Genomic DNA, 27,436 nt, shown 5'->3' on the forward strand with positions numbered 1-27,436 from the left:
TCAAGAGCGGCTCTTTTAGCTGAAGCATGGATTCTCCAGCGAGTTTTTCCTTCGAGTTAGGCGGTTTTCATGAAGCCTGCACACACACCCGGGGCAACGGTACTAGCCCCATAACCATGGTGTGAGTTGAGAGCTGCCTTCTCTCCGGGCTGTCTCTCCCTCGATTTTAGGAAACGGAACCCGTCCCCAGGCTCTCACCCACCGTACACCCTAAACTGCTTCCTCCCACACAGAGGTCGTCGGTAGCTAAAGCACGGTTTCTCTTCAGTGTTGTTTCTCCGAGTTAGAACGCTTGCTATTAATGTCCACAATAGCCAAACTGTGGAAAGAGCCAAGATGTCCACCAACAGATGAATGGATAAAGAAGAGGGGGTATATATATATATATATACAATGGAATATTATGCAGCCATCAAAAGGAATGAGATCTTGCCCTCTGCAACGACGTGGATGGAACTGGAGGGTATCATGCTGAGCGAAATAAGTCAAACAGAGAAAGACATGTATCATATGACCTCACTGATATGAGGAATTCTTAATCTCAGGAAACAAACTGAGGGTTGCTGGAGTGGGGGCTGGGGTGGGAGGGATGGGGTCACTGGGTGTTGGACACTGGGGAGGGTATGTGTTCTGGTAAGCGCTGTGAATTGTGCAAGACTGTTGAATCTCAGATCTGTACCTCTGAAACAAATAATGCAATATATGTTAAGAAAGAAAAAAAGAAGAAGAAGAATGTAGCAGGAGGGGAAGAATGAAGGGGGGAAAATCGGAGGGGGAGAAGAACCATGAGAGACGATGGACTCTGAAAAACAAACTGAGGGTTCTAGAGGGGAGGGGGGTGGGAGGATGGGTTAGCCTGGTGATGGGTATTGAGCAGGGCACGATCTGCATGGAGCACTGGGTGATATGCACAAACAATGAATCATGGAACACTATATCTAAAACTAATGATGTAATGTATGGGGATTAACATAACAATAAAAACATTTAATAATAATAATAATAAAGAACGCTTGCTATTAGACTTCCATGCAAAAGTGGGGCCGCAGTGCTAGCTTCATGAAACAAGTGGGGAGTCGTGTTCTGTCTTCTGCCGGGGCCTGAGTCCCACACGGAAAATGGGTCTGGACTCCCTTGCAGTGCTCTCACGCACGCACACAACAAAATGCTGCCACCCTCAGGAGCAGCTGTTTTACCTGCAGCACAGGCTCTCAACCGAGTTTTTCCTTCGAGTTAGGTGGCTGTGTTTAAGCCTGCACACACACCCTGGGCAATGGTACTAGCCCCATAACCATGATGTGATTTGAGAGCTGCCTTCTGTACCGGCCTGTCTCTCCCCGATATTACGATATTGAAACCGTCCCAGGGCTCTCAGCCACAGTACACCCTAAACTGCTTCGCCCACACAGAGGTCGACGGTAGCTAAAGCACGGCTTCTCTACAGTGTTGTTTCTTCGAGTTAGAACGCTAGCTATTAGACTTCCATGCAAAAGTGGGGCTGCCGTGCTAGCGTGATGAAACACATGGGGAGTCGTGTTCTGCCTTTCGCTGGGGCCTGAGTCTCACTCGCAAAAAGCTTTGGACTCCCTTGCAGTGCTCTCACGCACGCACACAACAAAATGCTTGCACCCTCAGGAGCAGCTCTTTTACCTGCAGCACAGGCTCTCTACCGAGTTTTTCCTTCGAGTTAGGTGGCTGTGTTTAAGCCTGCACACACCCACGGGGCAACGGAACTAGCCCCATAACCACGTAGTGAGTTCAGATCTGCCTTATGTGCCAGCCTGTCTCTCCCCCGATATTATGAAATGGAAACCGTCCCCAGGCTCTCAGCCACAGTACACCCTAAACTGCTTCGCCCACAGAGAGGTCGACGGTAGCTAAAGCACGGTTTCTCTACAGTGTTGTTTCTCCGAGTTAGAAAGCTAGCTGTTAGACTTCCATGCAAAAGTGGGGCCGCAGTCCTAGCTTCATGGAGCAAGTGGGGAGTCGTGTTCTGGCTTCTTCCGGGGCCTGGGTCTCACAAGGAAAATGCTTTTGGACTCACTTGCAGTGCGCTCACGCATGCACACAGCAAAATGCGTCCACCCTGAGGCATGGCTCTTTTAGCCGAAGCAGGAATTCCCTACAGAGTTGTTCCTTTGAGTTAGGTGGTTGGCTTTAGGCCTGCAGGCACCCCCGGGGCAAGGGTACTAGCCTCATCAACCAGAGGTGACTTGAGAGCTGCCTTCCGCACCGGCCTGTTTCTCACTCCATTTCACGTCTGGGACCCTTTCCCCGGTCTCTCGTACACGAGCAGGGTCAAATTCCTCCTGCTTCAGGAACGGCAATGTTAACTCAAGCGCAGTCACTCTAGAGGATTGATTCTTGGTGTTAGTAGCCTGGGAACTAGGCATCCAGGCACACAGGGTACAGCAGTGCTAATCTCCTCAAACAAGAGGTGAGTCGACAGCAGCCTTCCTTCCAGGCCTGCTTCTCACTCCGAGTTACGTTTAGGTTCCATTTCTCATGCTTTCACAAAAACACACAACAGATGAAGTGCACGCTCAGGAAGGGCGATCTTTGCTGAGGCACGGGTTCTCTACAGTTTTGTTCCTTTGCGTTGCGTGGATGGCACTGAGGACTCCACGCACACACGGGAGAGCCGATCTAGTTTCCCGAAACAAGAGTTGAGTCCATAGGGGCCTTCTGCCCATGCTTATTTCTCCCTCCGAATTCGGCTGGGACTCCTTCCCCAGGTTTGCACTCAAGCAGACTTGAAAATGCTGCCACCCTGTGGAGAGGCGAACGAGCTGAAGCTGGGGTTCTTGACCGGCTTCTTTCTGCCAAATCAGTGTGGAGCCCTTAGCATTCCTATGCACACATGGAGCCGAAGTGTTAGCTTCAGGTAACAAGAGCTGAGTCGAGAGGAGCCTTCTGGCCCGGACTCCTTCTCCCTCGGTTTCACGTAAGGAACCCGTTCCTCAGGCTCTCACCCACGGTAGCCTGGAAAGTGCTTCCTCCCTCAGAGAGGTGGATGGTAGCTAAAGCACGGTTTCTCTACCGTGTTGTTTCTTCCAGGGAGAACGCTAGCGATTAGATTTCCATGCAAAAGTAGGGCCGCAGTGCTAGCTAAATGAAACACACGGGGAGTCGTCTTCTGCCTTTTGCTGGGGCCTGAGTCTCACTCGCAGAAACTTTGGACTCCCTTGCAGTCCTCTCACGCATGCACACAACCAAATGCTTCCACCCTCAGGAGCGGCTGTTTGAGCTGAAGCACGGATTCTCTACCGTGTTTTTCCTTTGAGTTAGGTGGCTGTCTTTCAGCCTGCACACACACCCAGGGCAACGGTACTAGCCCCATAACCATGATGTGAGTTGAGAGCTGCCTTCTGTACCGGCCTGTCTCTCCCCCGATTTTACAAAATGGAAAATGTCCCCAGGCTCTCAGCCACAGTACACCCTAAACTGCTTCGCCCACAGAGAGGTCGACGGTAGCTAAAGCACGGTTTCTCTACTGTGTAGTTTCTTCGAGTTAGAACGCTAGCTCTTAGACTTCCATGCAAATGTGGGGCTGCCGTGCTAGCTTGGTAAAACACATGGGGAGTCGTGTTCTGCCTTTCGCTGGGGCCTGAGTCTCACTCGCAAAATGCTTTGGACTCCCTTGCAGTGCTCTCACGCACGCACACAACAAAAGGCTTCCACCCTTAGGAGCAGCTGTTTTACCTGCAGCTCGGATTCCCTACCGAGTTTTTCCTTCGAGTTAAGTGGCTGTCTTTAAGCCTGCACACACCCACGGGGCAACGGAACTAGCCCCTTAAGCATGTAGTGAGTTGAGAGCTGCCTTCTGTACCGGACTGTCTCTCCCCCTATATTCCGAAATGGAAACCGTCCCCAGGCTGCCAGCCACAGTACACCCTAAACTGCTTCGCCCACACAGAGGTCGACGGTAGCTAAAGCACGGCTTCTCTACAGTGTTGTTTCTTCGACTTAGAACGCTAGCTATTAGACTTCCCTGAAAAGTGGCGCTGCCGTGCTAGGTTGATGAAACACATGGGGAGTGGTGTTCTGCCTTTCGCTGGGGCCTGAGTCTCACTCGCAGAAAGCTTTGGACTCCCTTGCAGTGCTCTCACGCACGCACACAACAAAATGCTTCCACCCTCAGGAGCAGCTGTTTTACCTGCAGCACAGGCTCTCTACCGAGTTTTTCCTTCGAGTTAGGTGGCTGTGTTTAAGCCTGCACACACACCCTGGGCAACGGTAGTAGCCCCATAACCATGATGTGAGTTGAGAGCTGCCTTCTGTGCCGGCCTGTCCCTCCACCGATATTATGATATTGAAACCGTCCCAGGGCTCCCAACCTCAGTACACCCTAAACTGCTTCGCCCTCAGAGAGGTCGACGGTAGCTAAAGCACGGTTTCTCTACAGTGTTGTTTCTTCGACTTAGAAAGCTAACTATCAGACTTCCATGCAAAAGTGGGGCCGCAGTATTAGATTCATGGAGCAAGTGGGGAGTCGTGTTCTGGCTTCTTCTGGGGCCTGGGTCTCACAAGGAAAATGCTTTTGGACTCACTTGCTGTGCACTCACGCATGCCCACCACACAATGCGTCCACCCTGAGGCATGGCTCTTTTAGCCGAAGCAGGAATTCTCTACAGAGTTGTTCCTTTGAGTTAGGCGGTTGGCTTATGGCCTGCAGGAACACACGGGGCAAGGGTACTGGCCTCATAAACAAGAGGTGAGTTGAGAGCTGCCTTCCGCACCGGCCTGTTTCTCACTCCATTTCACGTATGGGACCCTTTCCCTGGTCTCTCATACACGAACACTATACCACTCCTGCGGCTTCAGGAACTGCAATGTTAGCTAAAGCGCAGTAAAGCTACAGCATTGATTCTTGGTGTTAGTAGTCTGGTAGGCGAATGAGCTGCACCTGGGATTCTTGACAGGCTTGTTTCTTCCCAGTCAGTGTCGAGCACATAGCATTCCAAGCACACATGGAGCAGTAGTGTTAGCTTCAGGTAGCAAGAGCTGAGTCCAGAGGTGCCTTCTGCCCGGACCTATTTCTCCCTTGGTTTCACGTATGGAACCCGTTCCCCAGGCTCTCAGCCACGGTACTCCGTGTAATACTTCCTCCATCTAGAGGTCGACGGTAGCTAAAGCAGGGTTTCTCTACAGTGTTGTTTCTTCGAGTTAGAACACTAGCTGTTAGACTTCCATGCAAAAGTGGGGCTGCCGTGCTAGCGTGATGAAACACATGGGGAGTCGTGTTCTGCCTTCTGCTGGGGCCTGAGGCTCACTCACAAAAGGCTTTGGACTCCCTTGCAGGGCTCTCATGCACGCACACAACATAATGCTTCCACCTTCAAGAGCGGCTCTTTTAGCTGAAGCATGGATTCTCCAGCGAGTTTTTCCTTCGAGTTAGGCGGTTTTCATGAAGCCTGCACACACACCCGGGGCAACGGTACTAGCCCCATAACCATGGTGTGAGTTGAGAGCTGCCTTCTCTCCGGGCTGTCTCTCCCTCGATTTTAGGAAACGGAACCCGTCCCCAGGCTCTCACCCACCGTACACCCTAAACTGCTTCCTCCCACACAGAGGTCGTCGGTAGCTAAAGCACGGTTTCTCTTCAGTGTTGTTTCTCCGAGTTAGAACGCTTGCTATTAATGTCCACAATAGCCAAACTGTGGAAAGAGCCAAGATGTCCACCAACAGATGAATGGATAAAGAAGAGGGGGTATATATATATATATATACAATGGAATATTATGCAGCCATCAAAAGGAATGAGATCTTGCCCTCTGCAACGACGTGGATGGAACTGGAGGGTATCATGCTGAGCGAAATAAGTCAAACAGAGAAAGACATGTATCATATGACCTCACTGATATGAGGAATTCTTAATCTCAGGAAACAAACTGAGGGTTGCTGGAGTGGGGGCTGGGGTGGGAGGGATGGGGTCACTGGGTGTTGGACACTGGGGAGGGTATGTGTTCTGGTAAGCGCTGTGAATTGTGCAAGACTGTTGAATCTCAGATCTGTACCTCTGAAACAAATAATGCAATATATGTTAAGAAAGAAAAAAAGAAGAAGAAGAATGTAGCAGGAGGGGAAGAATGAAGGGGGGAAAATCGGAGGGGGAGAAGAACCATGAGAGACGATGGACTCTGAAAAACAAACTGAGGGTTCTAGAGGGGAGGGGGGTGGGAGGATGGGTTAGCCTGGTGATGGGTATTGAGCAGGGCACGATCTGCATGGAGCACTGGGTGATATGCACAAACAATGAATCATGGAACACTATATCTAAAACTAATGATGTAATGTATGGGGATTAACATAACAATAAAAACATTTAATAATAATAATAATAAAGAACGCTTGCTATTAGACTTCCATGCAAAAGTGGGGCCGCAGTGCTAGCTTCATGAAACAAGTGGGGAGTCGTGTTCTGTCTTCTGCCGGGGCCTGAGTCCCACACGGAAAATGGGTCTGGACTCCCTTGCAGTGCTCTCACGCACGCACACAACAAAATGCTGCCACCCTCAGGAGCAGCTGTTTTACCTGCAGCACAGGCTCTCAACCGAGTTTTTCCTTCGAGTTAGGTGGCTGTGTTTAAGCCTGCACACACACCCTGGGCAATGGTACTAGCCCCATAACCATGATGTGATTTGAGAGCTGCCTTCTGTACCGGCCTGTCTCTCCCCGATATTACGATATTGAAACCGTCCCAGGGCTCTCAGCCACAGTACACCCTAAACTGCTTCGCCCACACAGAGGTCGACGGTAGCTAAAGCACGGCTTCTCTACAGTGTTGTTTCTTCGACTTAGAACGCTAGCTATTAGACTTCCATGCAAAAGTGGGGCTGCCGTGCTAGCGTGATGAAACACATGGGGAGTCGTGTTCTGCCTTTCGCTGGGGCCTGAGTCTCACTCGCAAAAAGCTTTGGACTCCCTTGCAGTGCTCTCACGCACGCACACAACAAAATGCTTGCACCCTCAGGAGCAGCTCTTTTACCTGCAGCACAGGCTCTCTACCGAGTTTTTCCTTCGAGTTAGGTGGCTGTGTTTAAGCCTGCACACACCCACGGGGCAACGGAACTAGCCCCATAACCACGTAGTGAGTTCAGATCTGCCTTATGTGCCAGCCTGTCTCTCCCCCGATATTATGAAATGGAAACCGTCCCCAGGCTCTCAGCCACAGTACACCCTAAACTGCTTCGCCCACAGAGAGGTCGACGGTAGCTAAAGCACGGTTTCTCTACAGTGTTGTTTCTCCGAGTTAGAAAGCTAGCTGTTAGACTTCCATGCAAAAGTGGGGCCGCAGTCCTAGCTTCATGGAGCAAGTGGGGAGTCGTGTTCTGGCTTCTTCCGGGGCCTGGGTCTCACAAGGAAAATGCTTTTGGACTCACTTGCAGTGCGCTCACGCATGCACACAGCAAAATGCGTCCACCCTGAGGCATGGCTCTTTTAGCCGAAGCAGGAATTCCCTACAGAGTTGTTCCTTTGAGTTAGGTGGTTGGCTTTAGGCCTGCAGGCACCCCCGGGGCAAGGGTACTAGCCTCATCAACCAGAGGTGACTTGAGAGCTGCCTTCCGCACCGGCCTGTTTCTCACTCCATTTCACGTCTGGGACCCTTTCCCCGGTCTCTCGTACACGAGCAGGGTCAAATTCCTCCTGCTTCAGGAACGGCAATGTTAACTCAAGCGCAGTCACTCGAGAGGATTGATTCTTGGTGTTAGTAGCCTGGGAACTAGGCATCCAGGCACACAGGGTACAGCAGTGCTAATCTCCTCAAACAAGAGGTGAGTCGACAGCAGCCTTCCTTCCAGGCCTGCTTCTCACTCCGAGTTACGTTTAGGTTCCATTTCTCATGCTTTCACAAAAACACACAACAGATGAAGTGCACGCTCAGGAAGGGCGATCTTTGCTGAGGCACGGGTTCTCTACAGTTTTGTTCCTTTGCGTTGCGTGGATGGCACTGAGGACTCCACGCACACACGGGAGAGCCGATCTAGTTTCCCGAAACAAGAGTTGAGTCCATAGGGGCCTTCTGCCCATGCTTATTTCTCCCTCCGAATTCGGCTGGGACTCCTTCCCCAGGTTTGCACTCAAGCAGACTTGAAAATGCTGCCACCCTGTGGAGAGGCGAACGAGCTGAAGCTGGGGTTCTTGAGCGGCTTCTTTCTGCCAAATCAGTGTGGAGCCCTTAGCATTCCTATGCACACATGGAGCCGAAGTGTTAGCTTCAGGTAACAAGAGCTGAGTCGAGAGGAGCCTTCTGGCCCGGACTCCTTCTCCCTCGGTTTCACGTAAGGAACCCGTTCCTCAGGCTCTCACCCACGGTAGCCTGGAAAGTGCTTCCTCCCTCAGAGAGGTGGATGGTAGCTAAAGCACGGTTTCTCTACCGTGTTGTTTCTTCCAGGGAGAACGCTAGCGATTAGATTTCCATGCAAAAGTAGGGCCGCAGTGCTAGCTAAATGAAACACACGGGGAGTCGTCTTCTGCCTTTTGCTGGGGCCTGAGTCTCACTCGCAGAAACTTTGGACTCCCTTGCAGTCCTCTCACGCACGCACACAACCAAATGCTTCCACCCTCAGGAGCGGCTGTTTGAGCTGAAGCACGGATTCTCTACCGTGTTTTTCCTTTGAGTTAGGTGGCTGTCTTTCAGCCTGCACACACACCCAGGGCAACGGTACTAGCCCCATAACCATGATGTGAGTTGAGAGCTGCCTTCTGTACCGGCCTGTCTCTCCCCCGATTTTACAAAATGGAAAATGTCCCCAGGCTCTCAGCCACAGTACACCCTAAACTGCTTCGCCCACAGAGAGGTCGACGGTAGCTAAAGCACGGTTTCTCTACTGTGTAGTTTCTTCGAGTTAGAACGCTAGCTCTTAGACTTCCATGCAAATGTGGGGCTGCCGTGCTAGCTTGGTAAAACACATGGGGAGTCGTGTTCTGCCTTTCGCTGGGGCCTGAGTCTCACTCGCAAAATGCTTTGGACTCCCTTGCAGTGCTCTCACGCACGCACACAACAAAAGGCTTCCACCCTTAGGAGCAGCTGTTTTACCTGCAGCTCGGATTCCCTACCGAGTTTTTCCTTCGAGTTAAGTGGCTGTCTTTAAGCCTGCACACACCCACGGGGCAACGGAACTAGCCCCTTAAGCATGTAGTGAGTTGAGAGCTGCCTTCTGTACCGGACTGTCTCTCCCCCTATATTCCGAAATGGAAACCGTCCCCAGGCTGCCAGCCACAGTACACCCTAAACTGCTTCGCCCACACAGAGGTCGACGGTAGCTAAAGCACGGCTTCTCTACAGTGTTGTTTCTTCGACTTAGAACGCTAGCTATTAGACTTCCCTGAAAAGTGGCGCTGCCGTGCTAGGTTGATGAAACACATGGGGAGTGGTGTTCTGCCTTTCGCTGGGGCCTGAGTCTCACTCGCAGAAAGCTTTGGACTCCCTTGCAGTGCTCTCACGCACGCACACAACAAAATGCTTCCACCCTCAGGAGCAGCTGTTTTACCTGCAGCACAGGCTCTCTACCGAGTTTTTCCTTCGAGTTAGGTGGCTGTGTTTAAGCCTGCACACACACCCTGGGCAACGGTAGTAGCCCCATAACCATGATGTGAGTTGAGAGCTGCCTTCTGTGCCGGCCTGTCCCTCCACCGATATTATGATATTGAAACCGTCCCAGGGCTCCCAACCTCAGTACACCCTAAACTGCTTCGCCCTCAGAGAGGTCGACGGTAGCTAAAGCACGGTTTCTCTACAGTGTTGTTTCTTCGACTTAGAAAGCTAACTATCAGACTTCCATGCAAAAGTGGGGCCGCAGTATTAGATTCATGGAGCAAGTGGGGAGTCGTGTTCTGGCTTCTTCTGGGGCCTGGGTCTCACAAGGAAAATGCTTTTGGACTCACTTGCTGTGCACTCACGCATGCCCACCACACAATGCGTCCACCCTGAGGCATGGCTCTTTTAGCCGAAGCAGGAATTCTCTACAGAGTTGTTCCTTTGAGTTAGGCGGTTGGCTTATGGCCTGCAGGAACACACGGGGCAAGGGTACTGGCCTCATAAACAAGAGGTGAGTTGAGAGCTGCCTTCCGCACCGGCCTGTTTCTCACTCCATTTCACGTATGGGACCCTTTCCCCGGTCTCTCATACACGAACAGTATACAACTCCTGCGGCTTCAGGAACTGCAATGTTAGCTAAAGCGCAGTAACGCTACAGCATTGATTCTTGGTGTTAGTAGTCTGGTAGGCGAATGAGCTGCACCTGGGATTCTTGACAGGCTTGTTTCTTCCCAGTCAGTGTCGAGCACATAGCATTCCAAGCACACATGGAGCAGTAGTGTTAGCTTCAGGTAGCAAGAGCTGAGTCCAGAGGTGCCTTCTGCCCGGACCTATTTCTCCCTTGGTTTCACGTATGGAACCCGTTCCCCAGGCTCTCAGCCACGGTACTCCGTGTAATACTTCCTCCATCTAGAGGTCGACGGTAGCTAAAGCAGGGTTTCTCTACAGTGTTGTTTCTTCGAGTTAGAACACTAGCTGTTAGACTTCCATGCAAAAGTGGGGCTGCCGTGCTAGCGTGATGAAACACATGGGGAGTCGTGTTCTGCCTTCTGCTGGGGCCTGAGGCTCACTCACAAAAGGCTTTGGACTCCCTTGCAGGGCTCTCATGCACGCACACAACATAATGCTTCCACCTTCAAGAGCGGCTCTTTTAGCTGAAGCATGGATTCTCCAGCGAGTTTTTCCTTCGAGTTAGGCGGTTTTCATGAAGCCTGCACACACACCCGGGGCAACGGTACTAGCCCCATAACCATGGTGTGAGTTGAGAGCTGCCTTCTCTCCGGGCTGTCTCTCCCTCGATTTTAGGAAACGGAACCCGTCCCCAGGCTCTCACCCACCGTACACCCTAAACTGCTTCCTCCCACACAGAGGTCGTCGGTAGCTAAAGCACGGTTTCTCTTCAGTGTTGTTTCTCCGAGTTAGAACGCTTGCTATTAATGTCCACAATAGCCAAACTGTGGAAAGAGCCAAGATGTCCACCAACAGATGAATGGATAAAGAAGAGGGGGTATATATATATATATATACAATGGAATATTATGCAGCCATCAAAAGGAATGAGATCTTGCCCTCTGCAACGACGTGGATGGAACTGGAGGGTATCATGCTGAGCGAAATAAGTCAAACAGAGAAAGACATGTATCATATGACCTCACTGATATGAGGAATTCTTAATCTCAGGAAACAAACTGAGGGTTGCTGGAGTGGGGGCTGGGGTGGGAGGGATGGGGTCACTGGGTGTTGGACACTGGGGAGGGTATGTGTTCTGGTAAGCGCTGTGAATTGTGCAAGACTGTTGAATCTCAGATCTGTACCTCTGAAACAAATAATGCAATATATGTTAAGAAAGAAAAAAAGAAGAAGAAGAATGTAGCAGGAGGGGAAGAATGAAGGGGGGAAAATCGGAGGGGGAGAAGAACCATGAGAGACGATGGACTCTGAAAAACAAACTGAGGGTTCTAGAGGGGAGGGGGGTGGGAGGATGGGTTAGCCTGGTGATGGGTATTGAGCAGGGCACGATCTGCATGGAGCACTGGGTGATATGCACAAACAATGAATCATGGAACACTATATCTAAAACTAATGATGTAATGTATGGGGATTAACATAACAATAAAAACATTTAATAATAATAATAATAAAGAACGCTTGCTATTAGACTTCCATGCAAAAGTGGGGCCGCAGTGCTAGCTTCATGAAACAAGTGGGGAGTCGTGTTCTGTCTTCTGCCGGGGCCTGAGTCCCACACGGAAAATGGGTCTGGACTCCCTTGCAGTGCTCTCACGCACGCACACAACAAAATGCTGCCACCCTCAGGAGCAGCTGTTTTACCTGCAGCACAGGCTCTCAACCGAGTTTTTCCTTCGAGTTAGGTGGCTGTGTTTAAGCCTGCACACACACCCTGGGCAATGGTACTAGCCCCATAACCATGATGTGATTTGAGAGCTGCCTTCTGTACCGGCCTGTCTCTCCCCGATATTACGATATTGAAACCGTCCCAGGGCTCTCAGCCACAGTACACCCTAAACTGCTTCGCCCACACAGAGGTCGACGGTAGCTAAAGCACGGCTTCTCTACAGTGTTGTTTCTTCGAGTTAGAACGCTAGCTATTAGACTTCCATGCAAAAGTGGGGCTGCCGTGCTAGCGTGATGAAACACATGGGGAGTCGTGTTCTGCCTTTCGCTGGGGCCTGAGTCTCACTCGCAAAAAGCTTTGGACTCCCTTGCAGTGCTCTCACGCACGCACACAACAAAATGCTTGCACCCTCAGGAGCAGCTCTTTTACCTGCAGCACAGGCTCTCTACCGAGTTTTTCCTTCGAGTTAGGTGGCTGTGTTTAAGCCTGCACACACCCACGGGGCAACGGAACTAGCCCCATAACCACGTAGTGAGTTCAGATCTGCCTTATGTGCCAGCCTGTCTCTCCCCCGATATTATGAAATGGAAACCGTCCCCAGGCTCTCAGCCACAGTACACCCTAAACTGCTTCGCCCACAGAGAGGTCGACGGTAGCTAAAGCACGGTTTCTCTACAGTGTTGTTTCTCCGAGTTAGAAAGCTAGCTGTTAGACTTCCATGCAAAAGTGGGGCCGCAGTCCTAGCTTCATGGAGCAAGTGGGGAGTCGTGTTCTGGCTTCTTCCGGGGCCTGGGTCTCACAAGGAAAATGCTTTTGGACTCACTTGCAGTGCGCTCACGCATGCACACAGCAAAATGCGTCCACCCTGAGGCATGGCTCTTTTAGCCGAAGCAGGAATTCCCTACAGAGTTGTTCCTTTGAGTTAGGTGGTTGGCTTTAGGCCTGCAGGCACCCCCGGGGCAAGGGTACTAGCCTCATCAACCAGAGGTGACTTGAGAGCTGCCTTCCGCACCGGCCTGTTTCTCACTCCATTTCACGTCTGGGACCCTTTCCCCGGTCTCTCGTACACGAGCAGGGTCAAATTCCTCCTGCTTCAGGAACGGCAATGTTAACTCAAGCGCAGTCACTCTAGAGGATTGATTCTTGGTGTTAGTAGCCTGGGAACTAGGCATCCAGGCACACAGGGTACAGCAGTGCTAATCTCCTCAAACAAGAGGTGAGTCGACAGCAGCCTTCCTTCCAGGCCTGCTTCTCACTCCGAGTTACGTTTAGGTTCCATTTCTCATGCTTTCACAAAAACACACAACAGATGAAGTGCACGCTCAGGAAGGGCGATCTTTGCTGAGGCACGGGTTCTCTACAGTTTTGTTCCTTTGCGTTGCGTGGATGGCACTGAGGACTCCACGCACACACGGGAGAGCCGATCTAGTTTCCCGAAACAAGAGTTGAGTCCATAGGGGCCTTCTGCCCATGCTTATTTCTCCCTCCGAATTCGGCTGGGACTCCTTCCCCAGGTTTGCACTCAAGCAGACTTGAAAATGCTGCCACCCTGTGGAGAGGCGAACGAGCTGAAGCTGGGGTTCTTGAGCGGCTTCTTTCTGCCAAATCAGTGTGGAGCCCTTAGCATTCCTATGCACACATGGAGCCGAAGTGTTAGCTTCAGGTAACAAGAGCTGAGTCGAGAGGAGCCTTCTGGCCCGGACTCCTTCTCCCTCGGTTTCACGTAAGGAACCCGTTCCTCAGGCTCTCACCCACGGTAGCCTGGAAAGTGCTTCCTCCCTCAGAGAGGTGGATGGTAGCTAAAGCACGGTTTCTCTACCGTGTTGTTTCTTCCAGGGAGAACGCTAGCGATTAGATTTCCATGCAAAAGTAGGGCCGCAGTGCTAGCTAAATGAAACACACGGGGAGTCGTCTTCTGCCTTTTGCTGGGGCCTGAGTCTCACTCGCAGAAACTTTGGACTCCCTTGCAGTCCTCTCACGCACGCACACAACCAAATGCTTCCACCCTCAGGAGCGGCTGTTTGAGCTGAAGCACGGATTCTCTACCGTGTTTTTCCTTTGAGTTAGGTGGCTGTCTTTCAGCCTGCACACACACCCAGGGCAACGGTACTAGCCCCATAACCATGATGTGAGTTGAGAGCTGCCTTCTGTACCGGCCTGTCTCTCCCCCGATTTTACAAAATGGAAAATGTCCCCAGGCTCTCAGCCACAGTACACCCTAAACTGCTTCGCCCACAGAGAGGTCGACGGTAGCTAAAGCACGGTTTCTCTACTGTGTAGTTTCTTCGAGTTAGAACGCTAGCTCTTAGACTTCCATGCAAATGTGGGGCTGCCGTGCTAGCTTGGTAAAACACATGGGGAGTCGTGTTCTGCCTTTCGCTGGGGCCTGAGTCTCACTCGCAAAATGCTTTGGACTCCCTTGCAGTGCTCTCACGCACGCACACAACAAAAGGCTTCCACCCTTAGGAGCAGCTGTTTTACCTGCAGCTCGGATTCCCTACCGAGTTTTTCCTTCGAGTTAAGTGGCTGTCTTTAAGCCTGCACACACCCACGGGGCAACGGAACTAGCCCCTTAAGCATGTAGTGAGTTGAGAGCTGCCTTCTGTACCGGACTGTCTCTCCCCCTATATTCCGAAATGGAAACCGTCCCCAGGCTGCCAGCCACAGTACACCCTAAACTGCTTCGCCCACACAGAGGTCGACGGTAGCTAAAGCACGGCTTCTCTACAGTGTTGTTTCTTCGACTTAGAACGCTAGCTATTAGACTTCCCTGAAAAGTGGCGCTGCCGTGCTAGGTTGATGAAACACATGGGGAGTGGTGTTCTGCCTTTCGCTGGGGCCTAGTCTCACTCGCAGAAAGCTTTGGACTCCCTTGCAGTGCTCTCACGCACGCACACAACAAAATGCTTCCACCCTCAGGAGCAGCTGTTTTACCTGCAGCACAGGCTCTCTACCGAGTTTTTCCTTCGAGTTAGGTGGCTGTGTTTAAGCCTGCACACACACCCTGGGCAACGGTAGTAGCCCCATAACCATGATGTGAGTTGAGAGCTGCCTTCTGTGCCGGCCTGTCCCTCCACCGATATTATGATATTGAAACCGTCCCAGGGCTCCCAACCTCAGTACACCCTAAACTGCTTCGCCCTCAGAGAGGTCGACGGTAGCTAAAGCACGGTTTCTCTACAGTGTTGTTTCTTCGACTTAGAAAGCTAACTATCAGACTTCCATGCAAAAGTGGGGCCGCAGTATTAGATTCATGGAGCAAGTGGGGAGTCGTGTTCTGGCTTCTTCTGGGGCCTGGGTCTCACAAGGAAAATGCTTTTGGACTCACTTGCTGTGCACTCACGCATGCCCACCACACAATGCGTCCACCCTGAGGCATGGCTCTTTTAGCCGAAGCAGGAATTCTCTACAGAGTTGTTCCTTTGAGTTAGGCGGTTGGCTTATGGCCTGCAGGAACACACGGGGCAAGGGTACTGGCCTCATAAACAAGAGGTGAGTTGAGAGCTGCCTTCCGCACCGGCCTGTTTCTCACTCCATTTCACGTATGGGACCCTTTCCCCGGTCTCTCATACACGAACACTATACCACTCCTGCGGCTTCAGGAACTGCAATGTTAGCTAAAGCGCAGTAAAGCTACAGCATTGATTCTTGGTGTTAGTAGTCTGGTAGGCGAATGAGCTGCACCTGGGATTCTTGACAGGCTTGTTTCTTCCCAGTCAGTGTCGAGCACATAGCATTCCAAGCACACATGGAGCAGTAGTGTTAGCTTCAGGTAGCAAGAGCTGAGTCCAGAGGTGCCTTCTGCCCGGACCTATTTCTCCCTTGGTTTCACGTATGGAACCCGTTCCCCAGGCTCTCAGCCACGGTACTCCGTGTAATACTTCCTCCATCTAGAGGTCGACGGTAGCTAAAGCAGGGTTTCTCTACAGTGTTGTTTCTTCGAGTTAGAACACTAGCTGTTAGACTTCCATGCAAAAGTGGGGCTGCCGTGCTAGCGTGATGAAACACATGGGGAGTCGTGTTCTGCCTTCTGCTGGGGCCTGAGGCTCACTCACAAAAAGCTTTGGACTCCCTTGCAGGGCTCTCATGCACGCACACAACATAATGCTTCCACCTTCAAGAGCGGCTCTTTTAGCTGAAGCATGGATTCTCCAGCGAGTTTTTCCTTCGAGTTAGGCGGTTTTCATGAAGCCTGCACACACACCCGGGGCAACGGTACTAGCCCCATAACCATGGTGTGAGTTGAGAGCTGCCTTCTCTCCGGGCTGTCTCTCCCTCGATTTTAGGAAACGGAACCCGTCCCCAGGCTCTCACCCACCGTACACCCTAAACTGCTTCCTCCCACACAGAGGTCGTCGGTAGCTAAAGCACGGTTTCTCTTCAGTGTTGTTTCTCCGAGTTAGAACGCTTGCTATTAATGTCCACAATAGCCAAACTGTGGAAAGAGCCAAGATGTCCACCAACAGATGAATGGATAAAGAAGAGGGGGTATATATATATATATATACAATGGAATATTATGCAGCCATCAAAAGGAATGAGATCTTGCCCTCTGCAACGACGTGGATGGAACTGGAGGGTATCATGCTGAGCGAAATAAGTCAAACAGAGAAAGACATGTATCATATGACCTCACTGATATGAGGAATTCTTAATCTCAGGAAACAAACTGAGGGTTGCTGGAGTGGGGGCTGGGGTGGGAGGGATGGGGTCACTGGGTGTTGGACACTGGGGAGGGTATGTGTTCTGGTAAGCGCTGTGAATTGTGCAAGACTGTTGAATCTCAGATCTGTACCTCTGAAACAAATAATGCAATATATGTTAAGAAAGAAAAAAAGAAGAAGAAGAATGTAGCAGGAGGGGAAGAATGAAGGGGGGAAAATCGGAGGGGGAGAAGAACCATGAGAGACGATGGACTCTGAAAAACAAACTGAGGGTTCTAGAGGGGAGGGGGGTGGGAGGATGGGTTAGCCTGGTGATGGGTATTGAGCAGGGCACGATCTGCATGGAGCACTGGGTGATATGCACAAACAATGAATCATGGAACACTATATCTAAAACTAATGATGTAATGTATGGGGATTAACATAACAATAAAAACATTTAATAATAATAATAATAAAGAACGCTTGCTATTAGACTTCCATGCAAAAGTGGGGCCGCAGTGCTAGCTTCATGAAACAAGTGGGGAGTCGTGTTCTGTCTTCTGCCGGGGCCTGAGTCCCACACGGAAAATGGGTCTGGACTCCCTTGCAGTGCTCTCACGCACGCACACAACAAAATGCTGCCACCCTCAGGAGCAGCTGTTTTACCTGCAGCACAGGCTCTCAACCGAGTTTTTCCTTCGAGTTAGGTGGCTGTGTTTAAGCCTGCACACACACCCTGGGCAATGGTACTAGCCCCATAACCATGATGTGATTTGAGAGCTGCCTTCTGTACCGGCCTGTCTCTCCCCGATATTACGATATTGAAACCGTCCCAGGGCTCTCAGCCACAGTACACCCTAAACTGCTTCGCCCACACAGAGGTCGACGGTAGCTAAAGCACGGCTTCTCTACAGTGTTGTTTCTTCGAGTTAGAACGCTAGCTATTAGACTTCCATGCAAAAGTGGGGCTGCCGTGCTAGCGTGATGAAACACATGGGGAGTCGTGTTCTGCCTTTCGCTGGGGCCTGAGTCTCACTCGCAAAAAGCTTTGGACTCCCTTGCAGTGCTCTCACGCACGCACACAACAAAATGCTTGCACCCTCAGGAGCAGCTCTTTTACCTGCAGCACAGGCTCTCTACCGAGTTTTTCCTTCGAGTTAGGTGGCTGTGTTTAAGCCTGCACACACCCACGGGGCAACGGAACTAGCCCCATAACCACGTAGTGAGTTCAGATCTGCCTTATGTGCCAGCCTGTCTCTCCCCCGATATTATGAAATGGAAACCGTCCCCAGGCTCTCAGCCACAGTACACCCTAAACTGCTTCGCCCACAGAGAGGTCGACGGTAGCTAAAGCACGGTTTCTCTACAGTGTTGTTTCTCCGAGTTAGAAAGCTAGCTGTTAGACTTCCATGCAAAAGTGGGGCCGCAGTCCTAGCTTCATGGAGCAAGTGGGGAGTCGTGTTCTGGCTTCTTCCGGGGCCTGGGTCTCACAAGGAAAATGCTTTTGGACTCACTTGCAGTGCGCTCACGCATGCACACAGCAAAATGCGTCCACCCTGAGGCATGGCTCTTTTAGCCGAAGCAGGAATTCCCTACAGAGTTGTTCCTTTGAGTTAGGTGGTTGGCTTTAGGCCTGCAGGCACCCCCGGGGCAAGGGTACTAGCCTCATCAACCAGAGGTGACTTGAGAGCTGCCTTCCGCACCGGCCTGTTTCTCACTCCATTTCACGTCTGGGACCCTTTCCCCGGTCTCTCGTACACGAGCAGGGTCAAATTCCTCCTGCTTCAGGAACGGCAATGTTAACTCAAGCGCAGTCACTCTAGAGGATTGATTCTTGGTGTTAGTAGCCTGGGAACTAGGCATCCAGGCACACAGGGTACAGCAGTGCTAATCTCCTCAAACAAGAGGTGAGTCGACAGCAGCCTTCCTTCCAGGCCTGCTTCTCACTCCGAGTTACGTTTAGGTTCCATTTCTCATGCTTTCACAAAAACACACAACAGATGAAGTGCACGCTCAGGAAGGGCGATCTTTGCTGAGGCACGGGTTCTCTACAGTTTTGTTCCTTTGCGTTGCGTGGATGGCACTGAGGACTCCACGCACACACGGGAGAGCCGATCTAGTTTCCCGAAACAAGAGTTGAGTCCATAGGGGCCTTCTGCCCATGCTTATTTCTCCCTCCGAATTCGGCTGGGACTCCTTCCCCAGGTTTGCACTCAAGCAGACTTGAAAATGCTGCCACCCTGTGGAGAGGCGAACGAGCTGAAGCTGGGGTTCTTGAGCGGCTTCTTTCTGCCAAATCAGTGTGGAGCCCTTAGCATTCCTATGCACACATGGAGCCGAAGTGTTAGCTTCAGGTAACAAGAGCTGAGTCGAGAGGAGCCTTCTGGCCCGGACTCCTTCTCCCTCGGTTTCACGTAAGGAACCCGTTCCTCAGGCTCTCACCCACGGTAGCCTGGAAAGTGCTTCCTCCCTCAGAGAGGTGGATGGTAGCTAAAGCACGGTTTCTCTACCGTGTTGTTTCTTCCAGGGAGAACGCTAGCGATTAGATTTCCATGCAAAAGTAGGGCCGCAGTGCTAGCTAAATGAAACACACGGGGAGTCGTCTTCTGCCTTTTGCTGGGGCCTGAGTCTCACTCGCAGAAACTTTGGACTCCCTTGCAGTCCTCTCACGCACGCACACAACCAAATGCTTCCACCCTCAGGAGCGGCTGTTTGAGCTGAAGCACGGATTCTCTACCGTGTTTTTCCTTTGAGTTAGGTGGCTGTCTTTCAGCCTGCACACACACCCAGGGCAACGGTACTAGCCCCATAACCATGATGTGAGTTGAGAGCTGCCTTCTGTACCGGCCTGTCTCTCCCCCGATTTTACAAAATGGAAAATGTCCCCAGGCTCTCAGCCACAGTACACCCTAAACTGCTTCGCCCACAGAGAGGTCGACGGTAGCTAAAGCACGGTTTCTCTACTGTGTAGTTTCTTCGAGTTAGAACGCTAGCTCTTAGACTTCCATGCAAATGTGGGGCTGCCGTGCTAGCTTGGTAAAACACATGGGGAGTCGTGTTCTGCCTTTCGCTGGGGCCTGAGTCTCACTCGCAAAATGCTTTGGACTCCCTTGCAGTGCTCTCACGCACGCACACAACAAAAGGCTTCCACCCTTAGGAGCAGCTGTTTTACCTGCAGCTCGGATTCCCTACCGAGTTTTTCCTTCGAGTTAAGTGGCTGTCTTTAAGCCTGCACACACCCACGGGGCAACGGAACTAGCCCCTTAAGCATGTAGTGAGTTGAGAGCTGCCTTCTGTACCGGACTGTCTCTCCCCCTATATTCCGAAATGGAAACCGTCCCCAGGCTGCCAGCCACAGTACACCCTAAACTGCTTCGCCCACACAGAGGTCGACGGTAGCTAAAGCACGGCTTCTCTACAGTGTTGTTTCTTCGACTTAGAACGCTAGCTATTAGACTTCCCTGAAAAGTGGCGCTGCCGTGCTAGGTTGATGAAACACATGGGGAGTGGTGTTCTGCCTTTCGCTGGGGCCTGAGTCTCACTCGCAGAAAGCTTTGGACTCCCTTGCAGTGCTCTCACGCACGCACACAACAAAATGCTTCCACCCTCAGGAGCAGCTGTTTTACCTGCAGCACAGGCTCTCTACCGAGTTTTTCCTTCGAGTTAGGTGGCTGTGTTTAAGCCTGCACACACACCCTGGGCAACGGTAGTAGCCCCATAACCATGATGTGAGTTGAGAGCTGCCTTCTGTGCCGGCCTGTCCCTCCACCGATATTATGATATTGAAACCGTCCCAGGGCTCCCAACCTCAGTACACCCTAAACTGCTTCGCCCTCAGAGAGGTCGACGGTAGCTAAAGCACGGTTTCTCTACAGTGTTGTTTCTTCGACTTAGAAAGCTAACTATCAGACTTCCATGCAAAAGTGGGGCCGCAGTATTAGATTCATGGAGCAAGTGGGGAGTCGTGTTCTGGCTTCTTCTGGGGCCTGGGTCTCACAAGGAAAATGCTTTTGGACTCACTTGCTGTGCACTCACGCATGCCCACCACACAATGCGTCCACCCTGAGGCATGGCTCTTTTAGCCGAAGCAGGAATTCTCTACAGAGTTGTTCCTTTGAGTTAGGCGGTTGGCTTATGGCCTGCAGGAACACACGGGGCAAGGGTACTGGCCTCATAAACAAGAGGTGAGTTGAGAGCTGCCTTCCGCACCGGCCTGTTTCTCACTCCATTTCACGTATGGGACCCTTTCCCCGGTCTCTCATACACGAACACTATACCACTCCTGCGGCTTCAGGAACTGCAATGTTAGCTAAAGCGCAGTAAAGCTACAGCATTGATTCTTGGTGTTAGTAGTCTGGTAGGCGAATGAGCTGCACCTGGGATTCTTGACAGGCTTGTTTCTTCCCAGTCAGTGTCGAGCACATAGCATTCCAAGCACACATGGAGCAGTAGTGTTAGCTTCAGGTAGCAAGAGCTGAGTCCAGAGGTGCCTTCTGCCCGGACCTATTTCTCCCTTGGTTTCACGTATGGAACCCGTTCCCCAGGCTCTCAGCCACGGTACTCCGTGTAATACTTCCTCCATCTAGAGGTCGACGGTAGCTAAAGCAGGGTTTCTCTACAGTGTTGTTTCTTCGAGTTAGAACACTAGCTGTTAGACTTCCATGCAAAAGTGGGGCTGCCGTGCTAGCGTGATGAAACACATGGGGAGTCGTGTTCTGCCTTCTGCTGGGGCCTGAGGCTCACTCACAAAAGGCTTTGGACTCCCTTGCAGGGCTCTCATGCACGCACACAACATAATGCTTCCACCTTCAAGAGCGGCTCTTTTAGCTGAAGCATGGATTCTCCAGCGAGTTTTTCCTTCGAGTTAGGCGGTTTTCATGAAGCCTGCACACACACCCGGGGCAACGGTACTAGCCCCATAACCATGGTGTGAGTTGAGAGCTGCCTTCTCTCCGGGCTGTCTCTCCCTCGATTTTAGGAAACGGAACCCGTCCCCAGGCTCTCACCCACCGTACACCCTAAACTGCTTCCTCCCACACAGAGGTCGTCGGTAGCTAAAGCACGGTTTCTCTTCAGTGTTGTTTCTCCGAGTTAGAACGCTTGCTATTAATGTCCACAATAGCCAAACTGTGGAAAGAGCCAAGATGTCCACCAACAGATGAATGGATAAAGAAGAGGGGGTATATATATATATATATACAATGGAATATTATGCAGCCATCAAAAGGAATGAGATCTTGCCCTCTGCAACGACGTGGATGGAACTGGAGGGTATCATGCTGAGCGAAATAAGTCAAACAGAGAAAGACATGTATCATATGACCTCACTGATATGAGGAATTCTTAATCTCAGGAAACAAACTGAGGGTTGCTGGAGTGGGGGCTGGGGTGGGAGGGATGGGGTCACTGGGTGTTGGACACTGGGGAGGGTATGTGTTCTGGTAAGCGCTGTGAATTGTGCAAGACTGTTGAATCTCAGATCTGTACCTCTGAAACAAATAATGCAATATATGTTAAGAAAGAAAAAAAGAAGAAGAAGAATGTAGCAGGAGGGGAAGAATGAAGGGGGGAAAATCGGAGGGGGAGAAGAACCATGAGAGACGATGGACTCTGAAAAACAAACTGAGGGTTCTAGAGGGGAGGGGGGTGGGAGGATGGGTTAGCCTGGTGATGGGTATTGAGCAGGGCACGATCTGCATGGAGCACTGGGTGATATGCACAAACAATGAATCATGGAACACTATATCTAAAACTAATGATGTAATGTATGGGGATTAACATAACAATAAAAACATTTAATAATAATAATAATAAAGAACGCTTGCTATTAGACTTCCATGCAAAAGTGGGGCCGCAGTGCTAGCTTCATGAAACAAGTGGGGAGTCGTGTTCTGTCTTCTGCCGGGGCCTGAGTCCCACACGGAAAATGGGTCTGGACTCCCTTGCAGTGCTCTCACGCACGCACACAACAAAATGCTGCCACCCTCAGGAGCAGCTGTTTTACCTGCAGCACAGGCTCTCAACCGAGTTTTTCCTTCGAGTTAGGTGGCTGTGTTTAAGCCTGCACACACACCCTGGGCAATGGTACTAGCCCCATAACCATGATGTGATTTGAGAGCTGCCTTCTGTACCGGCCTGTCTCTCCCCGATATTACGATATTGAAACCGTCCCAGGGCTCTCAGCCACAGTACACCCTAAACTGCTTCGCCCACACAGAGGTCGACGGTAGCTAAAGCACGGCTTCTCTACAGTGTTGTTTCTTCGACTTAGAACGCTAGCTATTAGACTTCCATGCAAAAGTGGGGCTGCCGTGCTAGCGTGATGAAACACATGGGGAGTCGTGTTCTGCCTTTCGCTGGGGCCTGAGTCTCACTCGCAAAAAGCTTTGGACTCCCTTGCAGTGCTCTCACGCACGCACACAACAAAATGCTTGCACCCTCAGGAGCAGCTCTTTTACCTGCAGCACAGGCTCTCTACCGAGTTTTTCCTTCGAGTTAGGTGGCTGTGTTTAAGCCTGCACACAACCACGGGGCAACGGAACTAGCCCCATAACCACGTAGTGAGTTCAGATCTGCCTTATGTGCCAGCCTGTCTCTCCCCCGATATTATGAAATGGAAACCGTCCCCAGGCTCTCAGCCACAGTACACCCTAAACTGCTTCGCCCACAGAGAGGTCGACGGTAGCTAAAGCACGGTTTCTCTACAGTGTTGTTTCTCCGAGTTAGAAAGCTAGCTGTTAGACTTCCATGCAAAAGTGGGGCCGCAGTCCTAGCTTCATGGAGCAAGTGGGGAGTCGTGTTCTGGCTTCTTCCGGGGCCTGGGTCTCACAAGGAAAATGCTTTTGGACTCACTTGCAGTGCGCTCACGCATGCACACAGCAAAATGCGTCCACCCTGAGGCATGGCTCTTTTAGCCGAAGCAGGAATTCCCTACAGAGTTGTTCCTTTGAGTTAGGTGGTTGGCTTTAGGCCTGCAGGCACCCCCGGGGCAAGGGTACTAGCCTCATCAACCAGAGGTGACTTGAGAGCTGCCTTCCGCACCGGCCTGTTTCTCACTCCATTTCACGTCTGGGACCCTTTCCCCGGTCTCTCGTACACGAGCAGGGTCAAATTCCTCCTGCTTCAGGAACGGCAATGTTAACTCAAGCGCAGTCACTCGAGAGGATTGATTCTTGGTGTTAGTAGCCTGGGAACTAGGCATCCAGGCACACAGGGTACAGCAGTGCTAATCTCCTCAAACAAGAGGTGAGTCGACAGCAGCCTTCCTTCCAGGCCTGCTTCTCACTCCGAGTTACGTTTAGGTTCCATTTCTCATGCTTTCACAAAAACACACAACAGATGAAGTGCACGCTCAGGAAGGGCGATCTTTGCTGAGGCACGGGTTCTCTACAGTTTTGTTCCTTTGCGTTGCGTGGATGGCACTGAGGACTCCACGCACACACGGGAGAGCCGATCTAGTTTCCCGAAACAAGAGTTGAGTCCATAGGGGCCTTCTGCCCATGCTTATTTCTCCCTCCGAATTCGGCTGGGACTCCTTCCCCAGGTTTGCACTCAAGCAGACTTGAAAATGCTGCCACCCTGTGGAGAGGCGAACGAGCTGAAGCTGGGGTTCTTGAGCGGCTTCTTTCTGCCAAATCAGTGTGGAGCCCTTAGCATTCCTATGCACACATGGAGCCGAAGTGTTAGCTTCAGGTAACAAGAGCTGAGTCGAGAGGAGCCTTCTGGCCCGGACTCCTTCTCCCTCGGTTTCACGTAAGGAACCCGTTCCTCAGGCTCTCACCCACGGTAGCCTGGAAAGTGCTTCCTCCCTCAGAGAGGTGGATGGTAGCTAAAGCACGGTTTCTCTACCGTGTTGTTTCTTCCAGGGAGAACGCTAGCGATTAGATTTCCATGCAAAAGTAGGGCCGCAGTGCTAGCTAAATGAAACACACGGGGAGTCGTCTTCTGCCTTTTGCTGGGGCCTGAGTCTCACTCGCAGAAACTTTGGACTCCCTTGCAGTCCTCTCACGCACGCACACAACCAAATGCTTCCACCCTCAGGAGCGGCTGTTTGAGCTGAAGCACGGATTCTCTACCGTGTTTTTCCTTTGAGTTAGGTGGCTGTCTTTCAGCCTGCACACACACCCAGGGCAACGGTACTAGCCCCATAACCATGATGTGAGTTGAGAGCTGCCTTCTGTACCGGCCTGTCTCTCCCCCGATTTTACAAAATGGAAAATGTCCCCAGGCTCTCAGCCACAGTACACCCTAAACTGCTTCGCCCACAGAGAGGTCGACGGTAGCTAAAGCACGGTTTCTCTACTGTGTAGTTTCTTCGAGTTAGAACGCTAGCTCTTAGACTTCCATGCAAATGTGGGGCTGCCGTGCTAGCTTGGTAAAACACATGGGGAGTCGTGTTCTGCCTTTCGCTGGGGCCTGAGTCTCACTCGCAAAATGCTTTGGACTCCCTTGCAGTGCTCTCACGCACGCACACAACAAAAGGCTTCCACCCTTAGGAGCAGCTGTTTTACCTGCAGCTCGGATTCCCTACCGAGTTTTTCCTTCGAGTTAAGTGGCTGTCTTTAAGCCTGCACACACCCACGGGGCAACGGAACTAGCCCCTTAAGCATGTAGTGAGTTGAGAGCTGCCTTCTGTACCGGACTGTCTCTCCCCCTATATTCCGAAATGGAAACCGTCCCCAGGCTGCCAGCCACAGTACACCCTAAACTGCTTCGCCCACACAGAGGTCGACGGTAGCTAAAGCACGGCTTCTCTACAGTGTTGTTTCTTCGACTTAGAACGCTAGCTATTAGACTTCCCTGAAAAGTGGCGCTGCCGTGCTAGGTTGATGAAACACATGGGGAGTGGTGTTCTGCCTTTCGCTGGGGCCTGAGTCTCACTCGCAGAAAGCTTTGGACTCCCTTGCAGTGCTCTCACGCACGCACACAACAAAATGCTTCCACCCTCAGGAGCAGCTGTTTTACCTGCAGCACAGGCTCTCTACCGAGTTTTTCCTTCGAGTTAGGTGGCTGTGTTTAAGCCTGCACACACACCCTGGGCAACGGTAGTAGCCCCATAACCATGATGTGAGTTGAGAGCTGCCTTCTGTGCCGGCCTGTCCCTCCACCGATATTATGATATTGAAACCGTCCCAGGGCTCCCAACCTCAGTACACCCTAAACTGCTTCGCCCTCAGAGAGGTCGACGGTAGCTAAAGCACGGTTTCTCTACAGTGTTGTTTCTTCGACTTAGAAAGCTAACTATCAGACTTCCATGCAAAAGTGGGGCCGCAGTATTAGATTCATGGAGCAAGTGGGGAGTCGTGTTCTGGCTTCTTCTGGGGCCTGGGTCTCACAAGGAAAATGCTTTTGGACTCACTTGCTGTGCACTCACGCATGCCCACCACACAATGCGTCCACCCTGAGGCATGGCTCTTTTAGCCGAAGCAGGAATTCTCTACAGAGTTGTTCCTTTGAGTTAGGCGGTTGGCTTATGGCCTGCAGGAACACACGGGGCAAGGGTACTGGCCTCATAAACAAGAGTGAGTTGAGAGCTGCCTTCCGCACCGGCCTGTTTCTCACTCCATTTCACGTATGGGACCCTTTCCCCGGTCTCTCATACACGAACAGTATACAACTCCTGCGGCTTCAGGAACTGCAATGTTAGCTAAAGCGCAGTAACGCTACAGCATTGATTCTTGGTGTTAGTAGTCTGGTAGGCGAATGAGCTGCACCTGGGATTCTTGACAGGCTTGTTTCTTCCCAGTCAGTGTCGAGCACATAGCATTCCAAGCACACATGGAGCAGTAGTGTTAGCTTCAGGTAGCAAGAGCTGAGTCCAGAGGTGCCTTCTGCCCGGACCTATTTCTCCCTTGGTTTCACGTATGGAACCCGTTCCCCAGGCTCTCAGCCACGGTACTCCGTGTAATACTTCCTCCATCTAGAGGTCGACGGTAGCTAAAGCAGGGTTTCTCTACAGTGTTGTTTCTTCGAGTTAGAACACTAGCTGTTAGACTTCCATGCAAAAGTGGGGCTGCCGTGCTAGCGTGATGAAACACATGGGGAGTCGTGTTCTGCCTTCTGCTGGGGCCTGAGGCTCACTCACAAAAGGCTTTGGACTCCCTTGCAGGGCTCTCATGCACGCACACAACATAATGCTTCCACCTTCAAGAGCGGCTCTTTTAGCTGAAGCATGATTCTCCAGCGAGTTTTTCCTTCGAGTTAGGCGGTTTTCATGAAGCCTGCACACACACCCGGGGCAACGGTACTAGCCCCATAACCATGGTGTGAGTTGAGAGCTGCCTTCTCTCCGGGCTGTCTCTCCCTCGATTTTAGGAAACGGAACCCGTCCCCAGGCTCTCACCCACCGTACACCCTAAACTGCTTCCTCCCCACAGAGGTCGTCGGTAGCTAAAGCACGGTTTCTCTTCAGTGTTGTTTCTCCGAGTTAGAACGCTTGCTATTAATGTCCACAATAGCCAAACTGTGGAAAGAGCCAAGATGTCCACCAACAGATGAATGGATAAAGAAGAGGGGGTATATATATATATATATACAATGGAATATTATGCAGCCATCAAAAGGAATGAGATCTTGCCCTCTGCAACGACGTGGATGGAACTGGAGGGTATCATGCTGAGCGAAATAAGTCAAACAGAGAAAGACATGTATCATATGACCTCACTGATATGAGGAATTCTTAATCTCAGGAAACAAACTGAGGGTTGCTGGAGTGGGGGCTGGGGTGGGAGGATGGGGTCACTGGGTGTTGGACACTGGGGAGGGTATGTGTTCTGGTAAGCGCTGTGAATTGTGCAAGACTGTTGAATCTCAGATCTGTACCTCTGAAACAAATAATGCAATATATGTTAAGAAAGAAAAAAAGAAGAAGAAGAATGTAGCAGGAGGGGAAGA

The sequence above is a fragment of the Halichoerus grypus genome, chromosome 3 (assembly GCF_964656455.1).
Source record: "Halichoerus grypus chromosome 3, mHalGry1.hap1.1, whole genome shotgun sequence".
In the NCBI taxonomy this organism is placed as follows: domain Eukaryota; kingdom Metazoa; phylum Chordata; class Mammalia; order Carnivora; family Phocidae; genus Halichoerus; species Halichoerus grypus.